The sequence below is a fragment of the Aegilops tauschii genome, unplaced genomic scaffold, assembly GCF_002575655.3.
Source record: "Aegilops tauschii subsp. strangulata cultivar AL8/78 unplaced genomic scaffold, Aet v6.0 ptg000664l_obj, whole genome shotgun sequence".
Taxonomy (NCBI): domain Eukaryota; kingdom Viridiplantae; phylum Streptophyta; class Magnoliopsida; order Poales; family Poaceae; genus Aegilops; species Aegilops tauschii.
In genome coordinates this window covers 2935-12500 of record NW_027332898.1, presented here as the reverse complement: position 1 = coordinate 12500, position 9566 = coordinate 2935, and positions in this window count along the sequence as shown.

Sequence of the window (9566 nt, the reverse complement as noted above, 5' to 3'; positions counted from 1 at the left end):
ACAATATGAGTCCGAAGCTTCTTTCGTAACTCCCATAATTTCTTCGTAGTGGCTCCGTTCCATGCCTCATTTCATAGGGAAGCCCAAAGTGGCTCTATTTCATTCTATTTCACTTCCTAGCACTTCCTATCATTTAATATCCATCCCTTTGGTCTTATTGACATAAGAGATGTCATTTATAGTCTATCTCTTTCTATATATGGAAAGTCAAGAAATTCTCATCGAAACATCGAGAAATTGTGCATATAGAAAACTCTAAAGAAAGAAAAAAAGGAGACCCATGCCATGATTTTCAAATCTTTTCTATTTAGTAGTCTAAGTTTCTCGATGAGGATAATTAATTCGGTCGTTGTGGTCGGACTCTATTATGGATTTCTGACTACATTCTCCATAGGTCCCTCTTAGATCTTCTTTCTCCAATCTTGGATTAGGGAAGAAGGAGATATTCGCGACTACTGGCGATTTCATTATGGGGCAGCTCATGATCTTCATATCGATCTATTATCCACCTCTGTATCTATTCTTTCTTAGCTAAACAGGTGGAAGATCTATCCAATTTGGTTATATTATATCATGGACTCGAAAAACGGATCTGAATTTGACTGAAATGCACGATCTTCACAGGTATCACTTTTCACGATACCTAAAAGGTGGAATAGCGATTTTCGAACCATTTCCTATAAGAGAATGGTTTCCATTACTTTGAGAAATGGATTCTTATATCAAACTATAGCTATTGCATTAAAGAAGAAAAGAAACTAATAGAAGTCGAAGACGCGGAATGATAGTGAATAGAGAGAAAGATTCTTCTGATTTTCTTGTTTCTATCTACTAGACGCCGTAGAGAATTGAGAATTTTCATGTCTTTCAATTCTCGTACTCGTAATTGGAAAGTTATGGAAGGAGACCCATCATTTTGCAATGAAAACAACATATAAAACTCTGGACAATTTCGAAATCAGGCCAAGCGTCTTAATACATATGCAAAAAAATGCATTATTGGCCCACCATTGATTAGAAGATTTAGCTTGTATGAATCGCTATTGGTTTGATACGAATAATGACAATCGTTTCAGTATGTTAAGGATACAGATGTATCCACAATTCATTTAGAGTTACTTAATAGTCTATTTCTTATACCATATCTCTATCCCGTGAAATTCTCGAGCCAAAAGATGGATGCATATGCTGTGTTTCATTTTGCTAAATGATATCAATTAAATGGTGTATCAATTCCATAAATTGCATATAGCAATAAATAAATCAGCAAAATTCTTTCTAATATTTTAGATAGAAGAAATGTTTCTTCTATCTAAAATATTAGAAAGAATGTACCCTTCTATCCAAATCCAATTTGCATCGATAAAATAAATCCAAATTCCAGTAGTAGATGAATAATTGCAAATTTGTGTGTGTACGAGATTAGAATAACTTCAAAATAACTGACATAATTTTGTATTTTTCCTGATCAGAAAAATACATGAAAAAGAAAGGAGGTAGAAAAATTTTTGGATTTATGGTTAAAGAAGAAAAAGAAGAAAACAGGGGTTCTGTTGAATTTCAAGTATTCAGTTTCACCAATAAGATACGGAGACTTGCTTCACATTTGGAATTACACAAAAAAGATTTTTCATCGGAAAGAGGTCTACGAAGACTTTTGGGAAAACGTCGACGTTTGCTGGCTTATTTGGCAAAGAAAAATAGAGTACGTTATAAGAAATTAATCGGTCAGTTGAATATTCGGGAGCAGTAATTTAATCGTTCAAATTTTTTTCTTGTTTTATTATTTTTTTAGTAGTCTTATAGTAGTCTTAGATTTTTCATTTTGATGAGCCTCGCTTTGAGGAATTCATGGAATAATCCATTTTCATGGAATAATGAATTAAGGAAGAAAGGATATGAGTCTACCGCTTACAAGAAAAGATCTCATGATAGTCAATATGGGCCCTCAACACCCATCAATGCATGGTGTTCTTCGACTGATCGTTACTCTCGATGGTGAGGATGTTATTGATTGTGAACCCATATTAGGCTATTTACACAGAGGAATGGAAAAAATCGCGGAAAACCGAACTATTATACAATACTTACCTTATGTAACAAGGATATAGAGAGATTGTAGAAAGGGAGTTGTAAATTCCTTAACTTAAGAAAGAAAAAAGAATAAAAACACAGATACATAACATAAAAAAAAGAATAAATAAGACGAGATTCGACCTCCCCCTACATATTTAATTTCCTCTCCTATACAAAAACTAGCAAGACCCACTCCATTGGTAATTCCATCAATAACACCCTTATCAAAAAACTCCGTGAGTTCGGTTAACCCTCTTATACCGAGGGTAAAGACCCTAGTATAGAAAATATCTATATAACCACGATTATATGACCAACTGTATATATTTTTTTTTACTTGATCTAAAAATTCTTTTTTAGGATTTCCTTTGTAAAAAGAGTTTATTAAATCCAAATTCTGAAAAAAAGAATAAGCGGATCCATAGAAGATATATGCTATGAATAAACCAAAGATAGCTAGACTTACAGAAGAAATTGCATTAGTAATAAATTCATATGAATTTACAAAAGAATTAGAACTTTCCTGGGTAAAGTTTATTGAGGGAGTTAACCACTTTGATAATATGGTTAACTCTGCTATTCCATTACCAATTCCTCCATTATCAAAAGAGATTCCTATGAATCCAATGAACAAAGTGAAAAGTAGTAATATAAGAAGAGGAAATAACATAGTATTTCCCGTTTCATGCGGATAGGCAAAAGTGTTTTTAGCCCCAAAAGACGTAGTAAAGGATCCTATCCTATTTCTTGTATTACCTTGAATTTTTGGTATATTTTGTGAAAAAAAAGAAACTCCACTCTTCGTTGTTGATAAAACGAAATCCCTATTCACTCCTTTGGGTATCCTTTTTCCCCATAAGGATATTGAATACAAGGAACTCTCTTTAGTGCTACTGTAATTTTGAAAATGAACACGCAAATACCCATCAAATGTAAGTAAATATATCCGAAACATATAAAAGGCAGTTAATCCTGCAGTAAAGGAGGCTATTATTCCAAAAAAGGGCGAATACAACCAACTATTACTAAGGATTTCATCTTTGGACCAGAAACAAGCAAGAGGTGGAATACCACAAAGAGAAAGTGTACCCCATAAAAAAGTAGTTCTTGTGATTGGAATGTATTTTCTTAAACCGCCCATAAGAACCATATTTTGACTTTTATCTGGTGAATATCCAACAAGAGGTTCCATTGAATGAATAACGGATCCGGATCCCAAGAACAATAAAGCTTTTGAATAAGCATGAGTGATCAAATGGAATAAAGCAGCTTGATAAGAACCTATACCTAGAGCTAACATCATATAACCCAATTGAGACATTGTAGAATAGGCTAAGCTTCTTTTAATATCTCTCTGAGCAAGAGCTAAAGTAGCTCCTAAGAATAGTGTTATTGTACCTACTAAAGAAATAAAACTCATTATCAAAGGTAAAGATATGAAAAGAGGAAGAAGTCGAGCTAGAAGAAAAATTCCCGCAGCAACCATAGTTGCTGCGTGTATAAGAGCCGAAATAGGAGTGGGCCCTTCCATAGCATCGGGTAACCATACGTGAAGAGGGAATTGTGCGGATTTCGCAACTGCACCAAGGAATAATAAAAAAGCACACAAAGTAGTAAGTAAAGAGTTAATTCCATTATTAGGAATCCAGTTATTAGCTATTTTGAACAAATCCCTAAACTCTAAACTACCTGTTATCCAAAAAAAACCTAAAATTCCTAATAATAGACCAAAATCCCCTACACGATTAGTTACAAAAGCTTTTTGACAAGCACTCGCTGCGATTGGTCGTGTAAACCAAAAGCCTATCAATAAATAAGAACACATTCCCACGAGTTCCCAAAAAAAATAAATTTGTATCAAATTGGAGCTAGTAACCAATCCCAACATGGAAGTATTGAAAAAACTTATATAAACAAAAAATCTCAAATATCCTTCATCGTGAGACATATAACCATCACTATAAATAAGAACCAGGATTCCTACAGTAGTAATTAGCATTAACATAATAGAAGTAAGTGGGTCAATCAAGTATCCAAATTCTAAAGAAAAATCATTATTGACGGTCCAAGACCATAGATATTGATAGATCGAACTTCCATTTATTTGTTGAATAGACAGTTGAACTGAGAATACCATAGCTATACTTAAGAGTAAAACACTAGGAAAAGCCCATATGCGACGAAGATTTTTTGTTGCTGTAGGAATAAGAATAAGGCCAAATCCCATTGACATAATAACTGGAAGTGGGAGAAGAGGGATTACCCATGCATATTGATATGTATGTTCCATAAGAAAAGAAATTGCAATTTTTACTTCAATTTTTACTTCAATTTTTCTATAAAATTGTTTCCGATTCACCAAACCAATTCTTATCTCTTTCTGAAAGAATAAATAAAAAGAATAAGAAAAAATACTGAAATTCTTAATTTTTCCAAAATTTATCTCATTGAAATAATTAAAAATTAAGAATGGGTTTAGTTGGTTAAATTAAAAAAGTTAATAAAATAACTTCGTTACCTAGTTATTTTATTAACTAAATAAAGATATTTATAAAAATAAAAAAAAAAAAGTGGAATCATTTTACTTTCTATTCATAATTCATTTTTATATTTCTTTAAAACAAAGATGAAACAGCTCTCTTGTTCCATAATTAACTGATTGAGTGAATTCCAATGAAAACCTATGTTTATAAGAAATTATCGAATAGTCCTTACTTCATATAGAACTAAAATCCTAATGACTATAAATTACCTAAGTTTTAGAATGTCTTGTTTAAGAGACTCAGTATTTTTTGTTTTGATTGGAATTCCTTTCCTTTATGGAATACCATTCTGAACTTAATTAACTATTTTCATTTTCCCTTCTTTTTATCCCCCCGTCTTATCTTATATGGGGGATAGGCTTCCATACCATATATCTATATATGGAGTATACTTGATATATAAATAGATATAAATAGATTTAAATGAGAAACCTTTCTATATATTCTATATTATTAAAAAACAAGTATAAAATATATAAAGAAAAAATGTTAAAAAATTCTTGTTGTCTTATCCGCATTAGACAAAATGAAGTAAAAAATAATTCAAAATTTAAGTATCTTTCAGTATCTAAGTATAAATACTAATAAAAAGAAGAAAGAAGGATTGATTTGCAGCAATAGATGTCTTTCACATACAACTAGAAAAAAGTAATTTCCTTTTTGAATGGCAGTTCCAAAAAAACGTACTTCAATGTCAAAAAAGCGTATTCGTAAAAATATTTGGAAGAAAAAGACTTATTTTTCCATAGTACAATCTTATTCTTTAGTAAAATCAAGATCATTTTCGAGCGGTAATGAGCATCCAAAACCAAAGGGTTTTTCTGGGCAACAAACAAATAATAAGATTTTGGAATAATATGAATTGACTTATCAAAAAAGAATTCCAATTATTTAATAATTTTGATTCTTCTTTGAATGTACTTTTATGTGTCGAATTACTCGGTACAATATTCTTAGAACAAAAAACCCCTCTTAATCTTATATATACAAGAAAAAAAAAGTTTTGTTTGGTATACTGTGTGCTAAGTATTCTTTTCCTATCAATGAACTTTTCATAATTTTCATAATAGAATCCTCATATTCTATTATGAAAATTATGAAAAGTGGAGTATTCTTACAATAGGACTTACAACTTCCACCTATCTTCTCCAAAATCATAAGGTTAGTAAATCTTATTAATAAGAGCATAAAGACTTTCATTCTAGAAATTTTTAAAAATCCAAAAAGCCTTTTCCATTTATCCATTTTAATTTCATCATTAAATAGAAACCCTTTTGGATTTTTTTCATTGTATTGAAAGAATTTTCAAAATGTAAAACGAGAAATTAATTAGAAAAAATTAGTTCTACAATTGCAAGTTAGAAAAAAGAAATTCCAACTCTTTCAAGCAGTGTTTGTGTTTCTATTGGGCAAAGCAAGAGTTTATTGTAAAAAAAAAATGGAAACGATACTACCAAACGAAGTCTATTTTAATGAAAACTCTAATGTTCCTAAATTTTATGGACTTTCCCAATATCGACGATTCCCAAGATAATAGCTATTATTCTTTTAAGTTACCTATTATTTGAAGTTAGCCGCCATGGTGAAATTGGTAGACACGCTGCTCTTAGGAAGCAGTGCTCAAGCATCTCGGTCGAATCCGAGTGGCGGCATTCTTGAAAAAGAATACAATAGATTAGAAATCAATTCGAAATTTACAATTTTGTAATGGGACCTTCCCCTTATGCTATTTGCAACTTTAGAACATATACTAACTCATATCTCTTTCTCAACGATTTCAATTGTGATTACGATTCATTTTATAACCTTATTAGTTCGTGAACTTGGAGGATTACGTGATTCGTCAGAAAAAGGAATGATAGTTACTTTTTTCTCTATAACAGGATTCTTAGTTTCTCGTTGGGCTTCCTCGGGACATTTTCCATTAAGTAATTTATATGAGTCATTGATCTTCCTTTCATGGGCCCTGTATATTCTTCATACCATTCCTAAAATACAGAACTCTAAAAATGATTTAAGCACAATAACTACGCCAAGTACTATTTTAACGCAAGGCTTTGCCACATCGGGTCTTTTAACTGAAATGCATCAATCCACGATACTAGTACCTGCTCTACAATCTCAGTGGTTAATGATGCATGTCAGTATGATGTTATTAAGCTATGCAACTCTTTTGTGCGGATCCTTATTATCTGCCGCTATTCTAATCATTAGATTTCGAAATAATTTCCATTTCTTTTCTAAAAAGAAAAAAAAATGTTTTAAATAAAACATTTTTCTTTAGTGATATTAAATATTTTTATGCAAAAAGAAGTGCTTTAAAAAAGAACCTCTGTCCCTTCATTTCCAAATTATTACAAATATCAATTAACGGAGCGTTTGGATTCTTGGAGTTATCGTGTCATTAGCCTAGGATTTACCCTTTTAACCGTAGGTATTCTTTGTGGAGCAGTATGGGCTAATGAGGCCTGGGGATCCTATTGGAATTGGGATCCTAAGGAAACTTGGGCATTTATTACTTGGACCATATTCGCAATTTATTTACATAGTAGAACAAATACAAATTGGAAGGGTACGAATTCTGCACTTATAGCTTCGATAGGATTTCTTATAATTTGGATTTGTTATTTTGGTATAAATCTATTAGGAATAGGCTTACATAGTTATGGTTCGTTTACATTAACACCTAAATGATTACATAAATAAAACCTTCATGAAATGAAGGTTTTTTACTTTTATGTTTTATTTGAGAACCCCTTGAACGCCTTCTCAAAGGGTTCTCAAAAATTCGAGATAGATCTAATTATACTTTTTTACTTATTTCTGCATTAATAGAGCAGACGAGTAAAAAAAAGCAAACCTATTTAGGATAATAATTGGATAAGAGAGCCTCTACCCTGTCAAACGGATAGGGAGAGAACAAAATCTGGATAAATACCAATTCCTATTACTGGTAAAAAAGATACAGATTAAAATAAAGAGTTCTCGTGGTCCAGAATCCACAAAATTTGCGTTTGGAACATTAAATAGCTTGTATCCATAGAACATCTGGCGTAACATAGATAATAAATAAATAGGAGTTAATATCATTCCAATTGCCATTACAAAAGTAATTAGTGTTTTTGGCATTAACAGAAATTTTGGACTAGTAATTAGTCCAAAAAATACTACTAATTCTGCGACAAAACCACTCATTCCTGGTAAGGCAAGAGAAGCCATTGAAAAGCTACTAAACATGGTAAAAATTTTAGGCATTGGGATGGATATTCCCCCAGTTCTTCGAGATAAACAAGACGCATTCTATCAGAAGCGGTTCCTGCCAAGAAAAAAAGTGTAGCACCAATAAATCCATGGGATAATATTTGTAAAATAGCTCCATTGAGTCCAATGTTGGTTATGGAACCAATTCCTATAATTATGAAACCCATGTGAGATACAGAGGAATAAGCTATTCTTTTTTTGAAATTTCGTTGACCAAGAGAAGTTGAAGCTGCATAGATTATTTGGATCGCTCCTATTATTACTAACCAGGGCGAAAATAGATAATGAGCATGAGGTAACAATTCCATGTTGATCCGAATCAATCCATATGCTCCATCTTTAATAATATTCCCGCTAAAAGCATACATGTACTATAATGTGCTTCCCCATGGGTATCTGGTAACCACGTATGTAGGGGTATAATCGGCAATTTGACAGCATAAGCAATAAGGAAGCCAAAATATAAAAGTATTTCCAAGGTTGCAGGGTATGATTGATTAATTAATCTTTCCAAATCTAATCCTGGTTCGTTGGAACCATATAAGCCCATACCCAGAACTCCGATTAAGAAAAAAATGGAACCGCCTGCAGTATACAAAATAAACTTTGTAGCTGAATATAGACGCCTCTTCCCCCCCCACATGGATAAAAGTAAGTAAACAGGAATTAATTCTAACTCCCACATGATAAAAAAAAGTAAAAGGTCTCGCGAAGAAAATAATCCTATTTGACCACTATACATTGCGAGCATCAGGAAATAGAATAATCGCGAATTCCGTGTAATTGGCCAAGCTGCTAAAGTAGCTAAAGTAGTGATAAATCCTGTCAATAAAATAGATCCTAATGAAAGTCCATCGATTCCCAATCTCCAGTGGAAATCGAAGACATCTATCCATTTATAATCCTCCTTTAATTGGATTAAGGGATCCTCCAGTTGGAAATGATAACAGAACGCATAAGTCATTAGAAGGAATTCTAATAAACAAATAGATATAGTATACCACCTAACGACTTTGTTTCCCTTATGAGGTAAAAAGAAAATTAATGAACCTGCAAATATCGGCAAAACAACAAGTATTGTTAACCAAGGAAAATAACTCATGATAAAGTGATAAAGACAAGATACGTTTTGACCAGAAAAGCCCGTGCTCGATTATTTCGAGCACAGGCTTCTTCGGTAAAGAGGAATCAGACGATTCGAGTGAAGTTTTTTGTAACGTATCAATAAGATAGAGCCATGCTACGTGTTGTTTCAGGCCCTAAATAAACGCGGACACTTAAAAAAATCTGTCGGGCAGGCAGATTCACATCTCTTACAACCCACACAATCTTCGGTTCTCGGCGCGGAAGCAATTTGCTTGGCTTTACATCCATCCCAGGGTATCATTTCTAATACATCTGTTGGACAAGCTCGTACACATTGAGTGCATCCTATACATGTATCGTAAATTTTTACGGAATGTGACATTGGATCTATAAATTTTTCTTTTCAACATAAAATTTTCGATCTGGTAAAAATGAAATTAGTACTATAATGAGTCATATGTATTGTAGACACCAGACGAAGCAATGGTTTATCCAAACTTCAAAAATAAAAATCTATTTTTTAATCTGTTTGTGAGAAAGCGTGAAGAGAGCCAAGAGACTTTAATTTTGGATTTCAACAATAAGAAATAAGAAAGAATT